General features: G+C 50.0%; 1 protein-coding gene across 3 annotated transcripts in view; it reads left to right on the top strand.

The window, feature by feature from the left end:
* smpd3 (sphingomyelin phosphodiesterase 3) overlaps positions 1-26,634 on the top strand; it is a 553,709-nt gene that overhangs the window by 307,788 nt on the left and 219,287 nt on the right. For 2 of the 3 annotated variants that reach the window (XM_038806945.1, XM_038806947.1), the window contains exon 3: positions 26,024-26,112. The gene's annotated coding sequence lies outside the window, so the exon portion shown is untranslated. Of the gene's footprint in view, positions 1-26,023; positions 26,118-26,634 lie in introns of all 3 variants that reach the window. The other variant, XM_038806948.1, reaches the window with a different exon arrangement.

Raw genomic sequence — 26,634 nt, 5'->3', positions numbered from 1 at the left:
AGCGGGAAAAGGTGATGGAGCGCAGCGCTGGAGGCCTTTAAAATTGGCACTTGTAAGGGCTGTTATGTAGGATCACTACAAGGGCGCCGAAGTTCAGCTTGCCCTGGGCGCCAGCAACCCTAGGGCCGCTGCTGCAAACAAACAAATGCGGAACACAAACAGTCCCATATAACAGGAGGGAGGGATGGGAACCTCCAACTCCACATAAACGTTTCATGTCTACAATCCATTACAATCCCAACAGTAAACAGCAAACCCCAAAAAATGAACCCCTACAAACCGGAGGGACCGAAAATCCCCCAATTCCTACCCTCACTTCAAACATGCTACCAACCATTACGAAGTGCAAGCACCACAGTTCCCAAGCATTGTCCACTCAGTTCCTCCCCAGTTTATACTCCTTAATAAAGTCTTCGGCCGCTCATGGGGTCTCAAAATAATATTTCCGGCCTCTGAACGTCCCCCATAATTTCGCCGATAGAAGCACCCCAAACCTGATCCACAGCACTGCTTTGTTGAACTCTTTCCTCCGCTCCGCCTACTCGGCTCCAATGTCCTTATAAATTTGGATCTTATTCCTCTCCCAGTCGCAGGTACGCTTCTCCCTGGCCCAATGCAAAATCTTCTCTTTCTCCACAAATTTGTGGAGTATCATGATCATCGCCCGTTCTAGGCTTCTGCCTCAGGGACCTATGCGTTTGGTCCACCTCAGGCGCCTTATTTAGCACCCCTTTTGCCACAAGCCCATCAGCGTCTTTGAGACGTACCTCGTGGCACTCACACATCCACTCCTTCAGGCAGGCCCACTATTTGCAGGTTCTGCATTCTTGAGGTATTCTCCTGCTCCTCCACCTTTGCCCTCAACGTTTTACAAAAGTCTCCTAGGAGCTGCACCTCCAGAGCCACCACACGATCGCTGTGATCCGAGGTCACTCCTTAGATCTCCCGAATCTGTGACCCCGTGCATCTCCAACACTTCTCCACCCTTTCCATCAAACTCTTCAGGGGTGCCGCAGCTCCCCCAATAGCCTTCGAGCCATCCTCCCAAATTTCCTTCTTCTGTTAGTGGAATTCCTCCTTCATAAAAGCCATCAACTGCTCCATTGGGGCTTTCCACCTTGCACCAGCCCTTCCCCCGCAGCCATCCTTACACTGGCTGCTGCAGCACAGGTTTCCTCCAACTCTTTCGTCGGGTCTCTCACCGTCTTCTGCCGGGTTTGGTAACCAGCAGATATACCACTCCCGGCGGAAACCCTCGGAAGGCGACGGGTCCGGACGGGATCCCTGGTCGTGCACTCAGAGCCTTCACGAACCAGCTGGCAGAGGTATTCGCAGACATCTTTAACCTGTCCCTACTCCACTCCAAGGTCCCCACCTGCTTCAAGAAGACTACCATTATTCCGGTGCCAAAGAAGAACCAGGCAACGTGCCTCAATGACTACCGCCCGGTGGCCCTGACGTCAGTTGTAATGAAGTGCTTCGAGAGGTTGGTCATGAAGCACATCACCTCCATACTCCCGAAACGCCTTGATCCACTGCAATTCGCGTACCGCCACAACCGGTCCACAGCAGATGCCATCTCCTACACCCACCTTGGAGCATCTTGACAACAAGAACTCCTACATCAGACTCCTATTTATTGACCACAGCTCCGCCTTCAACACCATAATCCCAGCCAAACTCATATCAATGCTCCAAAACCGAGGGCGTGGCTCCTCACTCTGCAACTTTCTGACCCACAGGCCACAATCAGTAAGAATAAACAACAACACCTCCTCCACAATAGTCCGCAATATCAAGGCCCCGCAAGGCTGCGTACTTAGCCCCCTACTATACTCCCTCTACACACAACTGCATGGAAAGATTTGGTTGCAATTCCATCTACAAGTTTGCTGACGATATGACCATAGTGGGCCGGATCTCGAATAACGACGAGTCAGAATACAGGAGGGAGATAGAGAACCTAGTGGAGTGATGCAATGACAACAATCTCTCCCTCAATGCCAGCAAAACTAAAGAGCTGGCAATTGACTTCAGGAAGCAAAGTACTGTCCACACCCCTGTCAGCATCAATGGGGCCGAGGTGGAGATGGTTAGCAGTTTCAAATTCCTCGGGATGCACATCTCCAAAAATCTGCCTGGTCCACCCATGTCGATGCTATCACCAAGAAAGCACAACAGTGCCTATACTTCCTCAGGAAACTAAGGAAATTCGGCAAGTCCACATGAACTCTTTCCAACTTTTACAGATGCACCATAGAAAGCATCCTATCTGGCTGCATCACAGCCTGGTATGGCAACTGCTCGGCCCAGGACCGCAAGGAACTTCAGAGAGTCGTGACCACAGCCCAGTCCATCACACAAACCCGCCTCCCATCCATTGACTCTATCTACACCTCCCGCTGCCTGGGGAAAGCGGGTAGCATCATCAAAGACCCCTCCCACCCGGATTACTCACTCTTCCAATTTCTTCCATCGGACAGGAGATACAAAAGTCTCAGAACACGCACAGATTCAAAAACAGTTTCTTCCACACTGTTACCAGACTCCTAAATGACCCTCTTATGGACTGGCCTGATTAACACTACACCCTGTATGCTTCACCCGATGCCAGTGTTTATGTAGTTACGTTGTGTACCTTGTGTTGCCCTATTATGTATTTTATTTTATTTTCATGCACTTTTTAATGATCTTTTGAGCTGCTCGCAGAAAAATACTTTGCACTGTACCTCGATACACATGACAATAAGCAAAATCCAATCCAATCCAATCCTCCAACCTTCACCTACACCTTGACATCAAAATTCCACCCAATATCGGGTAACAAGAGCTCTTTTCTGTGTCTTCAAGCAGGAGCTGCCCTGTGTGCGACCACTCACACCATGGCTGCCACCGGAAGTCTCGAAAGAAAGCAGACTTGCATTTGGATCAGACCTTCCACTACATCAGGGTGTCCCAAAGCACTTTATAGCTAAGGAATGAAGGCTCTCCACGCCCTCACAGGACCGCCCCCGCACACTTACCTGCCAGGTCCCACCATGAGTAATTCAGGCCGGCGGGTCTGGCCAAAACTGGACGGCCACTCAGTCCACCGGGGCCCGGAGAATCACCGGGGGGGTGCCGGGGGGGGGGGGGGGGGGGGGGGGGGGGGGGCGCTGTCAATGGCCCCTGACTGACGTGCTGGGAATCCCGCTGCCACCCGAAAAACAGCGCCGGAGATTAGGGCAGCCGGCAACGGGACGGATGGGCAGGATTCACGCCTCCCCCCGGGGTTTCTCCGACCCAGCGAGGAGTCGGAAAATCCCAACCAATCTGTTTGTGATATTGGTTTGAAGGATAATAATGGGCCAGGACCCAGGGGAGAACTTCCCTGCTCCTTGAAATAGTGCCATGGGATCTTTTATGTCAGTGGGAAAATGGTGCCATGGTTTGAAGATAACGCATTCAACGGTATGGTATTCCCTCAGTACTGCACATGTGCACCAACCTAGCTTTTGAATCCAAGGCTCTGGAGTGAGACTTGAATCCACAACTTCTGACCCAGGGCCAAAACTGACCATTAGCACTGACAACTGTACAACTGACATCAGCTAACCTAAATTGGGATTATCTTGTTATGTGTGGTTCAGCTACTTACTACCTTAATCAACTGAATCACTAGAGAGGCTTTGCTGCTGATCAAATCTGTGTCAAACCACTTGGGTCTGTACAATGGCAGAGCTTGCCAAGGTTAAGAGGTCTCAGTAAATGTGAATTCTGTCTAAATGCATTTCTGTGCTGTGGCAGTAATTTCCTTTGAACTTTGATGCTAGTTTGAAGGCAACAAAGCAGAAAGGATTTATATATTTTAATTTAAACTAAAATCACCAATAAAGCTGTTCTATCAAAGCAGGTGATGCTTTCTTTTATAACCCGCCAACGGATTCATGACTTGTTAACACTCAGAAAAGGGCACGGTCACCGCCTCCTGGTAACATTGCCTGAATTTGTTCAGATTGCCAACAAGCCTCACAGCAGACAGTTTGGGTGAAATTTTTTGTTTCATCAACAGCATTACCTTCATCAACCCTTGTTGTTACCTCCTCAAAAAACTGCACCAAATTAGTTAAGCATGATTTCCCTTTAGAAATTCATGCTGTCTCTTCCTAATCAACATCTAATAATAATAATAATAATCTTTATTGTCACAAGTAGGCTTACATTAACACTGTAATGAAGTTACTGTGAAAAGCCCCTAGTTGCAACATTCCGGCACCTGTTCGGGTTCACAGAGGGAGAATTCAGAATGTCCAAATTACCTAACAGCATATCTTTCGGGACTTACTAGAAGAAACTGGAGCACCCGGAGGAAATCCACACAGACACGGGGAGAACGTCCAGACTCCGCACAGGCAGTGACCCAAGCCGGGAATCGAACATGGGACCCTGGCGCTATGAAGCACAGTGCTAACCACTGTGCCACTGTGCCGCCCTTGCGATATTGTTACACACCCTGCCCTGGGCTAGTGCACAGTCAATTCCAGCCCCACTTGACCCAGAGTCGCAACACAATTGACTTAACCAATACACCTCAGAAAAATACCGAAGCTTTTTGGCCATTGGCTGCCCAGTAATTACAGTCAGCAGGTTTGTAAGTTTAAACACAATTACTGTTTAATTATAACAAGAACTATCATGAAATATGCAGCAAACACAACTGTTAACTATTATCTAATTCCTAATCCCCCCACTTTAACTTGTCCCCCAACCCTCTACACACACAGACACACAAAACAGACAAATACAGAGGAGCGGAGAGGGGTGAAAATCATAAGTAAAAGGAAAAAGAGTCTTTGTTTCAGATGGTTATCTTTAAGCAGACCTCCCTTCAAAGTAAGCTTTCAGATCCAGGTTGTGTTTTCAGCCTGCAATGGTTTCACTGTAGATTTGTGCAGGTCTCTGCAGTTTCAGAAATACAGCAACTCACAGCCTTTCTGGAGATTGAGAGAGAGAAAGCGAGAGAGAGAGAGAAGAAGAAGAAGATCAGGTCCTTTCCCTGAGTGTCCAGAATTCAAACTGAGCTCCTTGGGTCTCTGAAAATTATTGCACTCAGGCAGGACCCAATCACCATCTGTTACCGGGCAGAATACAACTCTTGGCCAATTAATTGGCCACCAGCCAATCAATCAAACCAAGTCCCACCCCATCTCCTGAATGCCGAAAAAGTCTGAGTTCTCCTGTTCGAAAAACCAGTACCATATACTGTTGAAACTTTTTGAATTCCTCATTCTCGCTGCTACTTGACTTAAAGATATAAGTCCATTAAGCATCCATGGATCAAAATGATAACAGCATAAATAAGGAAAGGGGAAATAAGGGAATCAACAGGAAGGGCCCTTACAATATAGTTGTTTCTAGAAGCTTGCCCACCACTAATGTTAAACTGACTGGCCTATAATTTCCAGAGCTCTCCTGACAACCATTTTGGAACAAGGGAATAACATTTGCAATTCTCCAGTCCTCTGGCACCTCCCCTGAGTCGAGAGAAGACTGGAAGATTATGGCTAGAGCCCCTGAAATTTCCATTCTCACTTCCTTCAATATTCGTGGATGCATCTCATTCTGTCCTGGTGCCATGTCAACTTTCAATATCAACAGTCTATTCAGCACTTCGTCCTTATCAATTTTGAATCCTTCTAGGGGCAGAATTTCCTCATCTGTCACCATGTCCTTTGTACATCCTTGGTGAAGATGGATGCAAAATATTCATTTAATATCTCAGCTTTGCCCCCACCCTCCATGTATTAATTCCCTTTTAGGTCCCAATCGGCCCTACTCCTCCTTTTACCACCCTTTTACTATTTATATGCCAGTAAAAGACTTTGGGATTCCCTTTATGCTGGCTGACAGTCATTTCTCATAATCCCTCCTTGCTTCTCTAATGTGCTTTATCACCTCCCCGCTGAGCCTACTATATTACTCTGTCTGTGTGAGAGCTACTTTGTATAGTGAGAGGTCAGTGTGTGTGAGGGGTCCACATGTGTGAGTTGGCAATATGCATACAGCGGAGTCAGAGTTTATGCAGGATCAATATGTATACAGAAGGGTTTGTGTGTCTACAGGAGGGGTCAGTTTATGCATCCTCAATTCCCAGCACCCTGTCCTCTGCATTAGTGACTTCAGTTGCAGATGGTAAAGAGCTGTGAGATATTATTCTTTGTGATGTCTAAATGTAAGTGATGGGTATGGATACATTCCAACACAACCTATTTTCAAATTAAGCTCTGTTCGCAAGATCCAGGACCTGTCAAATTTCTATCTGCAACTACAGTTCATATTTTGCAGCGGTTGATGGTTTGATCATACATGATTTGCTGCTGTATATGAGCAAGTATGTTTCTGCAGTTCCGGTACCATTTTCCTTGCATTATCTGCTTCTTGCTTATGGAATAGCATAGGGGGTCCAGGATGTGTGTAGATCTTTGCATGGAAATCCCAAATGTGAATGTGTAAACCCTACCCAAATCTAATTCCTTTATTCAAAAAGGGAGAGAGACAAAAAGCAGGATACTCCAGGCCAATTCACCTAGCATCTGCCATGGGGAAAATGTTAGAAGCCATTATTAAAGATATTATTGCAGGACTTTGGAAAAGTTCAAGGCTATCAGGCAGAGTCAACATGGTTTTGTGAAAGGGAAATCATGTTTCACCAATTTATTTGAGTTCTTTGAAGGAGTCACATGTGCTGCGGATAAAGGGGAAGTGGTGGATGTACTCTACTTAGATTTCCAGAAGGCATTTGATAAGGTACCACATCAAGGTTATTGCAGAAAATGAAAGCTCACGGTGTAGGTAGTAACACATTGGCATGAATTAAATATTGGCTTGCTATCAGGAAACCGAGAGTTGGCATCCATGGGTCTTTATCTGGTTGGCAGGAGTGGTGTGCTGCAGGGATCAGTGCAGGAGCTTCAACTTTATATAATTTATATAAATAACTTGGATGAAAGGACTGACAGTATCGCTGCTAAATTTGCATACAACACAAAGGTAGATCGGAAAATAAATTCTGAAGAACAAAGAAAAGTAAAGCACAGGAACAGGCACATCGGCCCTCCAAGCCTGTGTCGATCATGATGCCCTAACTAAAAAAAAACCTTCTGCCCTTACTCTGTCCGTATCCCTCTATTTCCTCCCTATTCGTGTACCCATCCAAATGCCTCTTCAAAGTTACTAATGTGCCTGCTTCCACCACATCCTCTGGTAGAACCCACCACTCTGCATAAAAATCTTACTTCCCCTTAAACTTTCCCTCTCTCACCTTGAACCTGTACCCCCTTGTAATTGACACTTCCACCCTTGGAAAAAGCCTCTGACTATCCACCATGTCCATGCCTCTCATAATTTTGTAGACCTCTATCAGATCTCCCCTCAGCCTCCAGTGAAAATAATCCCTAGTTTATTCAGCCTCTCCTCAAAGCCAACACCCTCGAGACCAGGAAACATCCTGGTGAACCTTCAAAGCTTCCACGTTCTTCTGGTGACCAGAACCGCATGCAATATTCCATATGCGACTTAATCAAGGTTTTATACAGCTACAACATGATTTCCCAACTCCTGTACTCAATGCCCCAGCTGATGAAGGCAGGCATGCCTTATGCCTTCTTAATCACCTTGGCCACCTGTGTTGCCACTTTTAGGGAACTGTGGACCTGCACGCCCAGATCCCTCTGTATGTTAATGTTCCTAAGGATTCTGCCATTTACAGTATAATTCATACCAAGATTTCATCCTCCAAAATGCATCATCTCGCATTTGTCCAGATTAATCTCCATCTGCCATTTCTGTGTCCAAGTCTCCAATCTATCTATATCCTGTTGTATCCTCTGACAATCCACAGCATTATCAGCAACTCCGCCAATCTTTGTGTCGTCCGCAATCAATCAGACTACCCACATTTTCCTCCAGATCATTTATATATGCTACAAACAATGGAGGTCCCAGCACTTTGTTCTTTACAGAGGGTGGTGAGTGCCTGGAACGTGCTGTCGGGGAGGTTATGGAAGCAGATACATTAACGGCGTTCAAAAGGCATCTCGATAAATACATGGATAGGATGGGCATAGAGGGATACGACACTAGGAAGTGCTGAGGGTTCTGGCCAAGGGTGGTATCATGACCGGCACAGGCTTGGAGGGCCGAAGGGCCTGTTCCGGTGTTGTATTGTTCACATGTATGCCAAGCAAGGTAAGGATGGCTGATGTACGTCCCTAAAGGACGTTAGAGAACCAGATGGGTTTTTATGGCAACCAATGATGGTCTCATGGTCACCATTACCGAGACTAGTTTTTAATTCCAGATTTTATTAATTCAATGCTGCTAGCCCCCTGCTGGGGCCACGCCGTACAACATGGCATCAGCCACGTGCAGAAAAGGCTGCAAAAAACTACCCCCCCCCCCCCCCGTAACCCCCCTCGCCACCCCCTGACCACCCCGCACCAGTCCCCCCAGCCCCCGCCAAAGTCCCCTCTGCCAATGGAATGGCTCCCCCCCCCCCCGACTGTGGTGGCACTCGATACAGTTCGTAGCTGCCACGCAAGATCCCGAAGGTTGTGAGGACACGTGTCTCAAGCCATCGGGGACTCGGCCCAAAGAGTGGCGAAGCATTGGGGGAGGACCTCAGGTGGCGTCCTTAGGCCGTCCCGACGGCGTACGCCTTTTTTGAGGGGGCGGAACATCGGAAAAACAGCACCAGCCCCGATTCCAACGTAAAAACACATTCTCAAGCCAATTGCCAAAAGCGATTTTGGAGTCAGCAATCGGAGAATCCAGCCCTTTTTGTTCCAAATTCTTTAGATTTCTGCTTTTAAGTACAGTTATTGATTTTCAACATCACTTTCTTTAGCGGTCTTCAGACAAGTTGTTACGTTGCAAATACAATTATCTTTCTATTGATTGACTTTTTGTTGCAAATCCTGTGACTTCATTGTCACGTGACAAACTGTTCATCAAACAAGGAATGAATTTCGCCCTAAATTGGCAGCCTTGCTCTGAGAGACTGTCGTCGCTGAAGGAAAAAGCAGTTCAAAATTTCCCTGTCCCAACAGAAATCAGCAATACTGGGTCCAGTAATACTGAAATTCCATTTTAAGGTACACAAGACCAGTTCAGACATGTTTTCCCAAGTTTTATCGTTTTTTTTCCTTTTGAGATGGAGAGACATCATGCTGGTGGTATAGGGGATAATCTCATGAGGTTGGTGCCAGGGCAGGATTTGCACTTGGATCATGGAGTCTGATGTTCCAGAGCAGTGGCTTCTAGAACATGGTGCACTTAAATTGGGAGTGTGTGATGCTGTGTACTGGGTGTTGTAAAAATGAATCAATCCACCACTCACCATAAAAACTTCTTTGAAAAAACTTAAAAGCAATTACCAAGTGTGATTCGGTGCCACCACCACTGATTGAAGTGGCTGAGTCCTGATAGGACATAACTGCCTGACTGGGCCTGCAGGAGTTGATAAGACAACCAACATTTTTTCATCACTGGTCTACCTGTTGTCATAATATCCACTCATGTATATAATGAGATGCAGACAGGCAGTGATTGACACACAGGATGGCCAATGAACACACAACACAGAACAACCAATCACCAGACAGGACACCACCACTATAAAGCCCATGGGGCATTAAGACTCCCGCTCTCTCGGGACCCAGATGCTGAGACAGTCAGAGTGCACAAGCTAGTGAGCACTATTACCATGTGGTAGCTAGTAAGTCTGGTCGAGCCAGTAAGAGGTCGTCAGAAGGATTAGTAGAGTGTCAACCCACAGCTGAACATGTACAGCAGTTCATAGTTAAATAGAACAGTGTTGGATCATCTCCGGTGTCAGACGCTTGTTTCTAGCTTCCCTGCATCCAGTTGAAGTCAACGTCGAAACAACCTGCCTAAAACACCATGGTACCGGAGTGCTATTAATCTTGCCGAACCTACCTCGAGTGAATCTGCAACGACCAGCAAGCGGCCATCCAGCGAAATGGAAAACATCCAGCCTCCTCCGCAGCTCCGCATCTCCGGCAACCTCGCCGCCAATTGGAAAATCTTCAAGCAAAAATTCCTCCGGTATATCGAGGCCTCTGACCTCGAGGATGCATCGGATGCAAGGAAGATCGTGCTATTTCTCTCGACCGCGGGGGATCACGCCATCCATATCTACAACTCGCTTACGCCGACGGCGAAGGCAAGACGAAGTTCAAAACAGTTCTGCTAAAATTCGACAGCCACTGCGACATTGAAGTGAATGAGAGCTTTGAACGGTACATCTTCCAACAGAGGCTTCAGGGTAAGGATGAAACTTTTCAGTCCTTCCTGACCCATCTCCGCATCCTGGCGCAGTCCTGTAATTATGGCTCAACGGCTGATTCCATGATCCGGGCTCAGATCGTTTTCGGGGTCCACTCTGATACCCTGCGGCAGCAGCTCCTCAATATCAAACAGCTCACCCTCTCTATCGCTATCGAGACGTGCGTAGGCCATGAGCATGCCAAGAATCGTTACTCTCACATCAGGGTGGCAGAAACTGCAGAACTGGCCTCCCACAAGACAGAACGGGTGCAGACCATTGCAAAAATGCAAGGCCTGAGTATCGAGGAGAGTGGCCGTTTTACGCGCTTATCCCGGGTCCCTATGCATGCGCGCCATGACCGGGTGGACGACGAGGCCGAAAACCCTAATCCGCAGGTGCGTACGTCGGTCGACAGCACTGCGCATGCATGTTGGCGCATGGAACGCGTTGACGTCAGCGTTATGACGTGTCCAAATTGTGGCTCCGCCCATTTAAAGCGGCAATGTCCAACCAAAGGACGGCGATGTCTACAGTGTGGGAAGCCTGTCCATTACGCGGCCTGCTGCAGGTCCGCTCCACCGATTATCAGCCAGCGATCCCAGACACAGCGCAGAAGTGTCCACTCGGTACAGCTAGACATGCAGGATTCTGATCCCGACAGCCCAACGGACCCCGATGCTGACTGCCTCGAGTCTCCATATCGGGTGGGCATCATAACCACACGTGAGCTGGTTTCCACCGCACCTGCAAACCGCCTTTCGATCCTCAGTGTGGATCCCGACGATGAGTGGTGTGCTGTCCTCACAGTCAACCAGGCTCGCATCCGATTTAAACTGGACACCGGCGCGTCTGCGAACCTATCACAGTCAAATCCCGACAGCATCCATGACCAACCAAGCATTCTTCCACCAGCCTGCCAGCTCCTTGACTACAATGGCAATGCCATAGCTGCCAGTGGATCGTGTCAGCTAGGGGTATCTCACAAGGTAATCAAGGCAACTTTACGATTCGAGATCGTCCGGCCTGACAGGGTGTCCTTGCTCGGTGCTCGCGCCTGCAAGCCCCTGAATCTGGTCCAGCGAGTCCACACCATGTCCTCGACACCGGCGACTGCCTCGCCCGATGTGAATCTCCAGGCCGAGATAGACGACATTCTCACACAATACCACAACGTGTTTGATGGAATGGGCATGCTCCCATATCGCCACAAAATTTTGCTCAAGCCTAACGCCACCCCAGTGATCCAGGCACCACGCCGGGTGCCGGCTCCTCTCAAGGATCGTCTGAAAATGCAGCTGGAAGACCTCCAAGACCAGGGCATCATCTCAAAGGTCACGGAACCAACAGACTGGGTCAGCTGCATGGTCTGCGTAAAAAAAACCTCTGGTGAACTCCGCATTTGCATTGATCCCAAAGACCTGGGGCGGGATTCTCGCCTACCCAGCGTGACGGGGGGTCCCGGCGTAGGGGAGTGGCGCCAACCACTCCGGGGTCGGGCCTCCCCAAAGGTGGGGAATTCTCCGCACCTTTGTGGGCTAGCCCCGCGCCGGAGCGGTTGGCACCAGAAGACTGGCACAAAAAACCGGCGCCCCCGGCAGCGGGGCTGGCCGAAAGGCTTTCGCCGGTCCGCGCATGCGCCGGCGGTGACGTCAGCGGCAGCTGGCCGCTGACGTCACCGCCAGCGCATGCGCAATGTGGGTTTCTCTTCCGCTTCCGCCATGGCGGAGGCCGTGGCGGCCGCGGAAGAGAAAGAGTGCACCCAGGGCAATGGCCTGGAGTCTGAGCGGGGGGACCCAATCGCGGGCCTGGCCACCGTGGGGGCACCTCCCGGGGGCCGATCGCCCCGTGTCCCCCCAGGACCCCGGGGGCCCGCTCGCGCCGCTGATCCCGCCGTTCCAGAGGTGGTTCAAACCTCGGCGGCGGGAGAGGCCTCCCAACGGCAGGACTTCGGCCCATTGCGGGCCGGAGAATCGCCTCGCCGATCGGAGTGGCGTGATTCCCGCCGCCGCCACTTCCCGGGTGGCGGCGAATCTCTGCCACGGCGGGGGCCAGATTTTCGGCGGCCCCAGGCGATTCTCCGACCCTGCTGGGGGTCGGAGAATTTCGCCCCTGAACTGCAACATCAAGCGAGAGCACTACCCGATCCCGAAGCATGAAGCGTTAACCAGTGAGATGGCTCATGCCAAATTCTTTACCAAGATGGACGCCTCCCATGGCTTCTGGCAAATACAGCTGGATGCGTCCAGTCTGAAGCTGTGCACGTTTAACACTCCGTTCGGCTGCTATTGCTGCAACCGCATGCCCTTCGGTATCATATCAGCTTCCGAAGTATTTCATCGCATAATGGAGCAAATGATGGAGGGCATCGAGGGGGTGTGAGTCTATGTGGACGACGTGACCATCTGGTCCACAATGCCCGGGGATCACATTGCTCTCTTCAAACAGGTCTTCCAGTGGATTCATGAAAATGGCCTCCAGCTCAACAGGGCCAAACGCTCATTTGGTCGATCCGCTATCAAGTTTCTGGGTGACCACATTTTACAGCAGGGTGTGCAACCCGACGCCAACAAGGTGCTGGCGATCAACGCCATGAGGACCCTGGAGGACAAGAAGGCAATCCTCCGCTTCCTCGGGATGGTAAATTTTCTCAGGAAACTCATTCCCAATTTGGAAGCCCACACCATGGCCCTCCGGCATCTCGTAAAGAAGTCAACGGTGTTCCAATGGCTGCCCACACATCAAGCGGAGTGGCTTGAGCTGAAGGCGAAGCTCACCACAGCCCCAGTACTGGCATTCTTTGACCCAACCAAAGATACCAAGATATCCACAGACGCAAGCCAGGACGGCATTGGGGCGGTGCTCCTCCAGCGAGACGACTCCTCGTCCTGGGCTCCAGTGGCATACGCCTCCAGGGCCATGACGCCGACCGAGCAACAGTATGCCCAGATCGAGAAGGAGTGCTTGGGTTTCCTGACAGGAATAGTCAAGTTTCATGACTACGTATACAGCCTGCCAAAGTTCACGGTGGAAACAGACCACAGGCCTTTAGTCCACATAATCCAGAAGGATTTAAATGATATGACACCTCGGATACAGCGAATTCTTCTTCGTCTCCGCTGATATGACTTCGAACTCGTCTACACACCAGGTAAGGAGCTGATCATCGCGGATGCCCTATTCCGATCCATCACCACGCCGCGTGAACAGGGCGACTTCATCTGCCACAGAGGCACATAGGTGCAGTTGTGTGCCAGCAACCTACCAGCCACTGATGAACGATTGGGCCAAATACGGGAAAAAACTGCCAAAGATCCTCTACTGCAGCACGTGATGCAACACCTCGCCCATGGCTGGCAAAAGGGGCAATGCCCCCAGTTCTTTAACGTTAAGGACGAGTTAACGGTTGTTGAGGGAATCCTTCTTAAACTGGATAGGGTCGTCATTCCTCAAAGCATGCAAGCTATGGTGCTCGGACAGATCCATGAGGTCACCTTGAGGTCGAAAAATGTCAACGCAGAGCTCAGGAGGCGGTTTATTGGCCGGGCTTCAACCAGGACTTTCTGACACGGTCCTCAACTGCCCAACCTGCCAGAAGTTTCAACCAGCTCAGTCCAAGGAAACGCTGCAACAGCACGAGATTGTGACCTCTCCGTGGTCTAAAATGGGGGTAGACCTCTTTCACACCAATGGGCTTGAGTACGTGCTCCTGGTCGACTACTTCTCCAGCTACCCGGAAGTGGTGAAACTGTTGGACCTCACGTCCAGGTCCGTCATCAAAGCCTGCAAAGAGACGTTTGCCAGGCATGGGATACCACTCACTGTAATGAGTGACAACGGTCCATGTTTCTGCTGCCAAGAGTTGTCCGACCTTGCACGATCCTACAACTTCAGTCATATCACATCCAGTCCCCATTATCCGCAATCAAACGAAAAGGCTGAGAAAGGGGTCCATATTGTCAAGCGGTTGTTGTGCAAGGCTGCAGACTCCGCCTCGGATTTCAACCTGGCGCTGCTGGCATACAGGGCAACCCCTCTGTCGACTGGTTTATCTCCGGCGCAGTTGCTCATGAACTGCAACCTGAGGATGACTGTTCCAGCCATCCATATTCCAGACCTTGACCACCTCACGGTACTGCAAAAAGTGCAGCGATCCAGGGACCAGCAGAAGATCACATATGATGCTCATGCCACGGATCTGCCTACGCTGGCTCCAGCCATGTTGTTCGCGTTCAGCTGCCTGAGGGTTGGTCAGCCCCAGATGTTCTCGTCAGACAGGCTGCTCCCAGGTCTTTTGTTGTCCAAATGGCTGATGGCTCCATTTTACAGCGCCACAGGAGGGCGCTGCGTAAAGTTCCCTGCCCATCACCCGACCGCACTTCTCCACATGTCATCATGCCTCCTCCGGACGTCTTGCACCACGAGGCCACCGATCTGGCAGCGATCCCGCCTGTCCACAAGGCCACCGAGATGGCAGCGATCCCGCCTGTCCAGGTGCTGGTGTCCCCCCCCCCCCCCTCCACCTCTGCGGCGATCGACGAGAATTCGTCGCCCACCACAAAGACTGAATCTATAGACTTAAATCTTGTAAATTTTGCTCAGTTTGCTCTGTATCTGCACAATAGACACCTTCCCATGTACATATGTTAATTCATTTCCCACTTGTAGATAGTTATGCATGTATATACAGCCACGTTCCAAAATTTATTTAAAAAGGGGGAGATGTCAGAATATCCACTCATGTATATCATGAGATGCAGACAGGCAGTGATTGACACATAGGATAACCAATCACCAGACAGGACACCACCACTATAAAGCCCACAGGACACGGCTAGGGATATAGTCGCAGTGCACAGGCCAATGAACATCATCACCATGTGATAGAGAGCTAGTCTGGTCAAGCCAGTAGGAGGTTATCAGTTAGGTTAATAGAGTGTCAACCCACAGCAAATTATGTACAGCAATCAGCAGGTTCAATAAAACAGTGTTGGACCATCTCCTGTGTCGGAAGCCTGTTTCTCGTTCCACTGCATCCAGTTGCAGTCGATGTTAGACCAACACAGATAACACATCAGTGGCCACATGAACAAGTCAAAGGCTGGGTATTTTGTGACATGTAGCTCACTTCTTTACTTCCCTAAGCCTCCTATCATCTGCAAGGCCGAAGTAAGGAGTGTGATGGAGTACTCTCCACTTATCTGGATCAGTAACACTTCAACAACATTCAACGGCACCATCGACGACACAGCAACTCACTTGACTAGTACACCATCCACCACCTGAAAGGCTCACCATCTGGTGTATAGAGGCAGCAGTGTGGGTCATCTACAAGATGCACTGCAGAAGCTCGCAAGGATTCTTTGACGGCACCTTCCAAACCCATGACCTTGACCACCTAGAAGGACAAAGGCAGCAGACAGATGAAACATCACCACATACAAGTCCCCACCAAATCACACACCATCCTGACTTTGAAATGCATCACAAGTACTTCAATTTTGCTGGTTTAAGATCTTCAAACTCCCCGCCGAACAGTACAGTGGGTATAGTTACACCATACAGACTAGAGTAATTCAAGAGAACAACTTACCATCAACTTCTCAAGGGTAATTGTAAATGGACAATAGATGTTGGCTTTGCTATCAATGTCCACATCGCATAAATAAAACTAAACGCAAAAACTAAACATGTACACAGAAGTGCCGAGGCATAGTTTGTTCAAGGGGTTTGTGTTGTCGAAAAGACAGATCACAGCAGCAAATTCCCTGCATCTTCTTTGTATGACAGTCATTTATCCAGTCATCATGAACACTTCTTGCACCCTAACATTATCTTGTTTTAGGGTTCATACACCAGTCCTGGACTTGTCCTGGGTAACTAGCTATAATTAATAGTGACCATAAATCAGTGAAGCGTAAAGAACAAAATCAAAATATTGTGGACACTGGCAATCTATATTAAAAACAGTGACTACTTTGGTTTCAAAAGTACTCCATTGGCTGTGAATCCCTTTGGAATATTCATAAGTTGTGAAAGTTGCTGAATAACCAAATCACAGTATTGTTACCGCGCAGAAGGAGGCTTTATGTTGTTCTATTCATTTGCGGGATGTGGATGTCGCTGGTTAGGCCAGCATTTATTGCCCATCCCTAGTTGCCCTTCAGAAGGTGGTATGAGTTGCCTTATTGAACCGTTGCAGTCCTTGAGGTGTAGGTACACGCACTATGCTGTTAGGGAGGGAGTTCCAGGATTTTATCCCAGCGTCTGTGAAGGAACAGCGATATATTTCTAAGTCAGGGTGGTGAGTGACTTGGAGGGTGTTGCTCTTTTATAACCACAGAGTGTGTTTTAACCCGTATGGTGGACAAATAATCACACAAGTATTTTAGTTCAATCAGAGTTTATTTATTAGACTCAAGGTTATTTACTTAAGTAATCACACGTTCATGCACATGACTATAACTAACACACTTAAACAACCTTAACTTAACTTGCAGGTGACCGGCAGACATAGAGTAGATGTGACCCTATCTGTTTCCTAGCTTCTGGCAGCTGGGGTTCTTGTAGATAGTCTGTGTTGTGTTGTCGTCCTTCGATGGATGTGGCGGGCCCTTGAACTTGGTTGATGTTGGTAGCTGTGCTGCAGTTGGAGATCAGTCAAAAAAAACAGTCCAAAAGAAGAAGAACGCAGGCCTGCGCTGCCTGTTTAACCGGCTTGAGTTTTCCCTGCCCCTTTTGTGGGCGGTCTCTAAGTCGCTGTCAATCAATTAATCAGGGCTCCACCTGCTAATCGGTCACATCCAATCAAGGGATGACACATCACTTTTGGGGTGGGCACTCAGTGGCCAATCCTGGGAGTGCTCCGAGGAGGGGCTGGTGCCGCTTCGTCTGGGAGATGTAATGGACAAGATTGTCCTATTGTTCCGTTAATTGCCTTTTAATGGTCCTTTTGCAGGTGTGAGTTTCTGCATAAAGTCTGGGCTGCAGCTTGTATATTTGCAAACTGCAGCTTGCCTGTGACCCAGCTTGGCCACATTTCCCATCATTCTTTGCAGGAGGCCAGGTAGTGGGGTTCCCAGGTATCTGTTGCTCTTGTCCTTCTAGATGGTAGAGGTCATGGGTTTGGAAGGTGCTGTCTAAGGCAGGCATTGTCAAATTCAGGGACGCGAAACGTGAGTGTGTCGAGGGCAGGTGTCGGGAGGGTCGCGGAGCTGTCCGTCGCGGCGCTCCCAATCGCGCAAATCTGTGCGCAGCAGCCGACTTTTAATAGGGCGGCACGGTAGCATTATAGGGCAGCACGGTAGCATTGTAGGGCAGCACGGTAGCATTGTAGGGCAGCACGGTAGCATTGTAGGGCAGCACGGTAGCATTGTAGATAGCACAATTGCTTCACAGCTCCAGGATCCCAGGTTCGATTCCGGCTTGGGTCACTGTCTGTGCGGAGTCTACACGTCCTCCCCGTGTTTGCGTGGGTTTCCTGCGGGTGCTCCGGTTTCCTCCCACAGTCTAAAGATGTGCAGGTTAGGTGGATTGGCCATGATAAATTGCCCTTAGTGTCCAAAATTGCCCTTAGTGTTGGGTGGGGTTACTGGGTTATGGGGATAGGGTGGAGGTGTTGACCTTGGGTAGGGTGCTCTTTCCAAGAACCAGTGCAGACTCGATGGGCCGAATGGCCTCCTTCTGCACTGTAAATTCTATGAATGCCGGCTGCGAGCGGCCTTCAAAATGGCCAGGAACAGATTTTAAAAATTTGGCCGCACTGCGCATGCGTGCCCGATCATTGGTGCGCATGTGCACGGATGATTGGGCACGCATGCGCAGTGTGGCTGCATTTTTCTTTATATGGTCGCAGCCTTTTTTTTCAAGTTCGGGGGGCCAAAGGGACAAAGGGACCATTGGGGCCAAAGGGACCCAAAACCATTTCTTCCATTTTTGTCAACAACAAACAAGGTAAGAGAAAATGGTGGGTCGTGCAGGTCAGCCAGCGTGGATCATGAAGATCGGCCGGGTTGGAAACAATGGTCTAAGGTATCTTGGTGAGTTACTGCAGTGCATCTTGTAGATGGTACACAAGGCTGCCACTGTTCTTCGGGGTGAAGGGTTTGAATGTTTGTGGAAGGAGGAGCAATCAAGCGGGCTGCTTTGTTCTGGATGGTGTCCAGCTTCTTGAGTGTTGTTGATGGAACTGCACTCATCCAAGTACGTGGAGAGTATTCCATTACACTCCTGACTTGTGTCTTGCAGATGGTTGACAGGCTTTGGGGGGCTCAGGAGGTGAGTTACTCGTCGTAGGATTTCCAGCCTTTGACCTGCCCTGGTAGCCACAGCATTAACGTGGCTAGTCCAGTTCAGTTTCTGATCATTCGTAACCCCCAGGATGATGATTGCGGGGGATTCTGTGATGGTAATGCCATTGAATGTCAAGTGGTGATGGTTAGATCCTCTCTTGTAGGAGCTGGTCATTGCCTGGTACTTGTGTGGCGCGAATGTAACTTGCCACTTATCAGCCCAAGCCTGGATATTGTCCAGGTCTTGCTGCATTTGGACACATATAATATAGAATTTACAGTGCAGAAGGAGGCCATTTGGCCCATCGATTCTGCACCAAGCCTTGGAAAGACCAGCCCACTTAAGCCCTATCCCCGTAACCCAATAACCACTCCTAACCTTTCTGAACACTAAGGACAATTTAGCATGGCCAATCCACCTAACCTGCACATCTTTGTACTGTGTGAGAAAACCGGAGCACCCGGAGGAAACCCATGCAGACTCGGGGAGAACATGCAGACTCTGCACAGACAGTGACCCATGCCGGGAATCGAAGCTGGACCCTGGAGCTGTGTAGCCACAGTGCTAACCACTGAGCTACCATGTTGCTGGTGGGCTGCTTCACGGACTGCTTCAATTTCTGAGGAGTCGCGAATGGTGCTGAACATTATACGGTCATCCGCAAACATCCCCACTTCTGACCTTATGATGGAAGGCAGGTCATTGATGAAGCAGCTGAAGATGGTTGGATCTAAGACACTAACCTGAGGAACTCCTACATTGACCGCCAACCACCACAACCATCTTCCTTTGTACCAGGTATGACTTCAACCAATGGATAGTTTTACCCCTGATTCCCATTGATTCCAGTTTAGCTAGGGCTCCATGGTACCATACTAGGTCAAATGCTGCCTTGATGTCCAGACATTCACTCTCACCTCACCTCTGGCATTCAGCTCTTTTGTCTACGTTTGAACCAAGGCTGTAATGAGGTCAGGAGCTGAGTGACCCTGGCGGAACACAAAGTAAGCGTCCATGAGCAGGTTATTGCTAAGTATTGCTTGATAGCATTGTTGCTGACTCTACCATCACTTTGCTAATGATGGAGAGTAGACTGATGAAAGAGAGAGCAGACTGATGAAAGAGAGAGCAGCTGGAGCAGGAAGGTTTTTGTTGTGCGCCACAGGTGAAGATGGTGGGGGGCAAGGGGACAGTGTTGCCAGCCCAGTGGTCAACACAACAGCTGGTGGAGTTTGTGAATAATAAATTTCAGCAGCAGAGGAAAGAGTTTTTGGAAGATTTGACTAAGGTGTTTGGCCCGCTCAAGGTGGCGATTGAGCGTGTGGAACAGAGGCAGAAGGCTCAGGGCCTGGCGATCCAGAAGGTCGAGGAGTCGGTGGGAGAGCATGAAGATCGGCTGGCCTCGCTGGAGACGGAAATGGAATGGTATTGAGCAGTCAAAAGAGGCTGAGAGAGATATTGCAGGACCTCGAGAACTGCTCCAGGAGGCAGAATTTGAGGATTGTCAGGATGCCTGAGGGCATTGGGGGAGCGGAGGCCGCCAAGTGTGTGGTGAGCATGCTGGAGAATTTGATGGGGGAGGGGGCCTTTGACCGGCCCCTCGAGGTGGATCAGGCGCGCAGACGCTGAGGAGGACTTCGCAGGTGGGAGAACCGCCGAGGGCGATGATTGTGTGGCTACATTCATTTTTGGATAAAGACAACGGCCGGGATTCTCCCCTACCCGGCAGGGCGGGGGGTCCCGGCGTAGCGGAGTGGCGCCAACCACTCCGGCATGGGGCCTCCCTAAAGGTGCTGAATTCTCCGCACTTTTAGGGGCTAGGCCCGTGCCGCAGTGGTTTCCGCTATGCCGACTGGCGCCAAAACCGGCGCCAACGGCCTTTGGCGCTATGCCGCCCGGCATCGTGGCCGCCAGTCCGCACATGTGCTGGTGCGTCAGCAGCAGGTGACATCACCACCGGCGCATGCGCGGTAGGGAGGGTCTCTTCCGCCTCCGCCATGGTGGAGGCCGCGGCGGCGGCAGAAGAAAAAGGTGTGCCCCCACGGCACAGGCCCGCCCGCTGATTGGTGGGCCCCGATCACGGGCCAGGCCACCGTGGGGGTACCCCCCGGGGTCCGATCGCCACGTGCCCCCCCCCAGGATCCCGGGGGCCCGCTCGCGCCGCCAATCCTGCCGGCACCAGTGGTGGTTTAAACCATGTTGGCAGGATTGGCCTGTCAGCGGCGGGACTTCGGCCCATCGCGGGCCGGAGAATCGCCGCGGGGGGCACACCGATCGGCGCTGGGGGCACACCGATCGGCGGGGCGTGATTCCCGCTCCCGCCAATTCCCGGGTGACGGAGAATTCCGGCCACGGCGGAGGCGGGTTTACACCGGCCCCGGGCGAATCCCCGACCCTACGGGGGGTCGGAGAATTCCGCCCAACATTCTGAAGTGGACGAGGCAGACCAAGAAAAGCATCTGGGAAGGGAGTGAGCTGCGGATTTATCAGGACCTGGATGCGGAGCTGGCGAAGGAAGCCCAGATCAAAGGAGTTTTCATATTTTTCCTATGTGTAGCAGGTGTATACCCGGCTTGATTTTTTTGTGATGTGCCAGGGTTCTGCTGATGGGGGTGGCCGACTTGGAGCATTCGGCGATTGTGGTTTCGGACTACGCATCGCATTGGGTGGATTTGCAGCTGGTTCAGGGGGAATCCCAATGGCCACAGTGGAGGTTAGATGTGGGGCTGATGGCGAATGAGGGGGTGTATCAGCGGGTGAGGGCTGCCATTTGGGGCTAGGTGGAGGTGAATGACATGGGAAAGGTCACAGCCACTACGGCACAGGGAGAGGGTTTAGTGGGAGGAGATAGCAAGGCTGGTAGATGAGATTCTGAAGGTGGATCGGAGGTACTCAGTGGCACCGAGGAGGGGCTGTTAAGAGAAAGGCAGCAGATGGAGCAGTTGGGCAGTTGCAGAGGGCCAGAGTACGGGGAGAAGGCGAGCAGGATGCTGACCCACCAGTTGAGGAAGTAGGCAGCGGCAAGGGAGATTGGTAGGGTGAGGGTTGAGAGGGATAAGATGGTGATGGATCTGGAGGGGTGAATGGGGCATTTGAGGTCTTCTATAGAAGGCTGTATGAGTCAGAGCCCCCAATGGGGGAGGAGGGGCTACACCAGTCCTGGATGGGTTGGAGTTCCGTAGGGTGGAGGGGGAGTGGGTGCAGGGGCTGGGGGAGGTGATGGATGGCGTGGGTGCGATGCAGGCAGGAAAGGCCTCGGGCACGGATGGATTCCCCGTCGAGTTTTATAAAAAGTTTGGTATGGAGCTGGGGCCGCTGCTGGTGAGGATGTACAATGAGGCGAGAGGGAATAACTCTCCCCTACATTGTTGCAGGCTTCCATCTCCCTGATTTTAAAGGAAGGTAAGGACCCAGAGCAGTGCGGGTCATACTGCCTGATATAGCTGCTGGACGTTGATGTGAAGCTGTTGCCGAAGATGTTAGCATCAGAAATTCAGGACTGTGTGCCTTGGAGTGATAGGGCAGGACCAGATGGGATTTGTGAAGGGAAGGCAGTTATCGGCAAATGTGCGGAGGCTACTTAATGTAATTGTGATGTCCTCGTAGGGGCTGGAGGTAGAAGTAGTGGTGTCTATGATAGCGGGGAAGGCTTTTGACCGAGTGGAATGAGCGTACTTGTTGGAGGTGCTAGGGCGGTTTGGGTTTGGGCAGGGGTTTGTTGATTGGGTCCAGCTGCTGTACAGGGTGCTGGTGGCGAGCGTTCGGATGAACCGGATGAGTTTGGGATACTTTGGTTTACATCGTGGGTGAGACAGGGGTGCCCTCTCTCCCCGTTGCATTTCACCTAGGCGATAGAGCTGTTGGCAATGGCGTTTAGGGCATCGAGGAATTGGAAAGGCATTGAGCGGGGCGGTGCCAAGCATAAGGTTTTGTTATATGCAGATGATTTGTTATTATATATCTCGGACCCAGTGGGCAGCATTGGAGGGATTATAGAGGTTTTGGGGAATTTGGCCGGTTCTCGGGGTATACGTTGAACGTGTGAAAGAGCGAGGTGTTCCCGATCAATGTTAAAGAGCAGGAGAGGAGATTAGGGGAGTTGCTGTTCAGGATGGTGGGGGTGAGCGTTAGATATTTAGGAATCCAGGGGTGCAGAGCTGGGCCCAGCGACACAAATTGAACTTGGCACGATTGGTGGGGGGAATGAAGGCAGATTTTTAAGGGGTGGTATATGTTGCCGCTGTCGCTGGCTGGGTGCGTGCAGATGGTGAACATGATGGTGCTCCCCAGATTTCTGTTCGTGTTCCAGAACCTTCCTATCTTGTCCCCAAGTCGTTTTTCAGGAAGATTAACTGGACAATTTGGGGGTTTGTGTTGGCGGGGAAGACCCCGCCTGTGAGGCGGATGTTCCTGGAGAGGGGTCGGGGCAATGGTGGATTTTTCTGCCGTATAGTTCAGCGTTTAGAATAAAAGAAATTGAAGTCGTAGGTTCCACAACATATCGCTGGTGGGGAGGCTTCTGATTCACCCGTCTGTCAGCAACCTAGATGCATGAGTATTGGGATGGCATTTTTAAAGGCCGCCGCAGCACAGAGTGAACAAACCAGTTCACCCTGGAATCCCCTCAGGTACTACCCTGGCACCCCCTCCAACACTACCCGACACTGTCCCTGGCACTGCCCAGGCTCTGCCCCCACAAGCTGCCCAGTTCATTCCGGGGGCAGTGCCAGACAGTGTCAGGAGATGCCCAGGCAGTGCCTGTGCAAGAGCCTCTCCCCACTGAGTGCTGCACTCGTGTGAGCTCCCCTGGGATGTCATCTCACGAAGTACATGCCCTCTGAGACCAGCCGTGATTCACACTGTTCTGCCATCACGCCGCTGTAGATGGACTTTCTGATGGGTGGGATGATTGCTGCAAAGGGGCCTGATAATATCTGTATATTAGCACACTGGGCTAAATCGCTGGCTTTGAAAGCAATCCAAGGCAGGCCAGCAGCACGGTTCAATTCCCGTAACAGCCTCCCCGAACAGGGGCCGGAATGTGGCGACTAGGAGCTTTTCACAGTAACATCATTTGAAGCCTACTTGTGACAATAAGCGATTTGCATTTCATTTCATATTTATTATCGTGATGTTCTTGATGTTGAAAGTCACAAAATGTGCCCTGTCACTGACGGGGGGAGCAGACAATCGCGTCATGCATTTACACCGATGTATACCATGACTTTGCAGTTCTCACAATATTTTCTGCTCCTATTGTTGAACCCGCCTGACGTGAAGGGAATGGGAAATCCCGGCCGTGGTCTCAATGATGCCCTGTTCTCCCTACTTTTGTATTCGCTTTCCCCCACAGTAAACAATCACATTCTATTGGCTTTCCTAATTGCAGTACCTGCATATTAACCTTTTGTGATTCATGCAATAGAACTCCAAATGCCTCTGGTTTCAATGCTCTGCAATCGCTCACCATTCCGAAAATACGCCTCTTTATTATTCTACCTGCCAAAATGGTGATGTACCATCAATTGAACACGAGACAAGTTGCTGAACAAAAGTATGGCTTTAATCTACTAGATGTTAGCCCTGCGGTCGATTACAGTAGAAGGACGACCGCCGGGAGTACTGGGTATTTATATCCCGCCCTGGAGGCGGGGTTAACTCAGCCTCTCGACCAGTCGGGGAGTCGTCACGTGACTGGTCTCAACCAACCGGTCGAGAGGCACATGACCGACCAGAACCAATGGTAAGCCGGTGTTCTGCACCAATGGCAGGCAGCTATGGTAATCATACCACCACAAATGGATAGTTTTCCCACATTATACATCATTTGCCAGATCCTTTGCCCACTCACCTGAGCTAACTATATCCCATTGCAGCCTCCTATGTCCTCGTTACAATATACTTTCCTGTCTATCTTTAAGTAATCAGCAAATTTAGCAACCATGCCTTCATTTAATTGCAAAACATTGAGGCCCCAGCAGTCATCCATGTGTCACGGCACTCATTACATCACACCAGCATTCACTCATATCTGCTAGTCAGAACTGCTGTTCTGGTTACAGGACCATCCTCATAGACCAGAGTAAGAAGGCCCTATGTGAGCTTTGGATTGAAATGGCCCTACATAGGGTAAACAAATGTGAAGTACTTTAAGAGATTGAAACTTATTTTGACTGCTTGTCCCCATGTAAGGGTCCTTCCTGTTTATTCCCTTGTTTCCCCTTCCTTTTATTTTGCTGTTCTAATTATTGACCCATGGGTGATTAATGGACATATATCTTTAAGTCAAGCAGCAGAGAGAATGAGAACTTCAGAGGTTACAGGGGAGAACACTCTGCTAGTCTCTCTAGTTTGAACAAGAGCTTTGAACTTTTCAACACCAGAGAGAGAGACAGGGTGGGACTCGTTTGATTTTTTTTTAGAATTTTTTTTTGGGGTTTTTGAACAAAGTATATTTACCGTTATGTACACAGAATAAGATATATATAAGAGAAGGGCACACACAAACATTAAAAAAAAAAATAATAAAAAATAAAATAAAGTAACTGGTAAGGTATGATGCACCAGCTCAACACTCAGTACAATTGGCAATATTATCAATATTATTTATAACACATAAGTGAGCATCTATTTGTGGGGGATGGCGGGAGGGGTGGGGGGGGGGCAGACTGGGGAGGTAGATATGCATTTGGATGCTGGAGAAACAATTACAGTGGGCAATATGCGAATGGGTCTCGTGTTGGTGTTGTCACTTGCTTCTCCCAGATGGATTTCACCACCGTTGTCTCTTCACTCTCCACCCCCCCTTCTGCACCCTCCCCCCGCTCCTGTGGTTCACCTTTCTTTCCTCTTAGGCTTCGCTGCCCCCCCCCCTCACCCGTCTATCTCTCCCTCTCATGCCTTGGCTACTTTCCCTGATTCTTGGAGACCTGGCTGTTCTACTGCTTGTTCGTTGTCCACAGACAGGTCCCGGAACAATTGGGTGAATGGCTCCCACGTTCTGTGGAAGCCGTCGTCTGACCCTCAGATGGCAAATTTGATTTTCTCCATTTGGAGAGATTCCGAGAGGTCGGACAGCCAGTCTGCAGCTCTGGGCAGTGCTGCTGACCGCCAGCCAAACAGGATTCTACGGCGGGCAAACTCGTTTGATTGATTGGTTGGTGGCCAATGAATTGGCCAAAGGCTGTACTCTGCCCGGTAACAGGTGGTAATTGCAACCTATCCCAGTGGAATAGTTTTCAGAGACCTGAAGGAGTAGGTGAGTCCTAGACACAGAAACACAAGGACCTGCTTTCTCTTCCTCTCCGGAAAGGCTGTGAGTGCCGAGAATCTGAATGAATGTATCTACAGGGGAACAATACAGGCTACAAACAAAGACAATAACCTACTCTTTCTCTCTCTCTCCAGAAAGACTGTGAGTGCTGTATTTCTGAAACTACAGAGACCTGAGTGAATCTACAATAAAACCTCAAACTGAACACAAATTTTGAAGAGGGGTAAGGTGCTAAAAACCACCATCTGAAACAAAGACTATTCTTTCCCTTTTACTTATTTTGTTTTTGACCCTTTCTTCCCCTCTATGTTTGCCTGTCTTGGGTGTGTGTACTGAAGGTGGGAGCCAGGTTAAAATGGAGATTAGGAATTAGATAATAACTAATCAGTTCTATTTGCTGCATATTTCTTTACAGTTCTTATTATTAATAAACATAATAGTCTTTACATTTACAAACCTGGTGACTGTAATTACTGGGCAGCCAAGGGCCAAAGACTTTGGGTATTTTTCTGAGAATTTTTGGTTAATTCACTTGTGTTGTGACTCCGGGTCAAGTGGGGCTGGATTTGACCACGTTCTAGCCCAGGGCATCATAATACCCCAGATACCTTGTCCCACATTTCTAGGACAGCCTGTGGGAGGCTGATCCTGCTAGACTCCAGGGTGAATTTGAGTGATTTGAGCAGGACTGCAGGTGAGTGAGTCGGCCAACAGACAGATGATAATGTTGTGGCTCAACAAGGAA

The sequence above is a fragment of the Scyliorhinus canicula genome, chromosome 9 (assembly GCF_902713615.1).
Source record: "Scyliorhinus canicula chromosome 9, sScyCan1.1, whole genome shotgun sequence".
NCBI classification, from domain to species: Eukaryota; Metazoa; Chordata; class Chondrichthyes; order Carcharhiniformes; family Scyliorhinidae; genus Scyliorhinus; species Scyliorhinus canicula.
This window is presented reverse-complemented; position numbering and strand designations above follow the sequence as displayed.